This window comes from Colobus angolensis, unplaced genomic scaffold (genome assembly GCF_000951035.1).
Source record: "Colobus angolensis palliatus isolate OR3802 unplaced genomic scaffold, Cang.pa_1.0 Scaffold756, whole genome shotgun sequence".
Classification (NCBI taxonomy): domain Eukaryota; kingdom Metazoa; phylum Chordata; class Mammalia; order Primates; family Cercopithecidae; genus Colobus; species Colobus angolensis.
The window spans coordinates 126,383-126,946 of NW_012121332.1; positions in this window are offsets into that span (position 1 = coordinate 126,383).

Below are 564 nucleotides of genomic sequence, written 5' to 3' on the forward strand. Positions count from 1 at the left end.
AGAATTTCCTTCTTTGTTTTTTAATTTTTTAAAAAATTTTGACAGAGTTTTGCTCTTGTTGCCCAGGCTGGAGTACAATGGCACGATTGTCTCACCGCAACCTCCGCCTCCCAGGTTCAAGCGATTCTCCTGCCTCAGTCTCCTGAGTAGCTGGGATTGCAGGTGTGCACCACCATGCCCGGCTACTTTTGTATTTTTAGTAGAAATGAGGTTTCATCATGTTGGCCAGGCTGGTAACTGGCCTCCTGGCCTCAGGTGATCCGCCCACCTTGGCCTCCCAAAGTGCTGGGATTACAGGCGTGCGCCACCGCGCCCGGCCTCCCTCTCCAGACTTTGTTTCCCCTCTGCCACTTGGATACTGGAGAAAAATAAACCCAGGGGATGGGTGGATGTATACATTACAAAAGAAGGCGAAGTTACTGAATGACCACACAGAAGAGTGGTAGAAACATTGCTCTAACATTACTAGGGAATCAGAAACTATGGAAAGTATTATTTTCTTGCTTGAACTATGGGAACCAAGATAAACCAATGTGAAACTTACCATTGTGTAAGTGTCCTTGA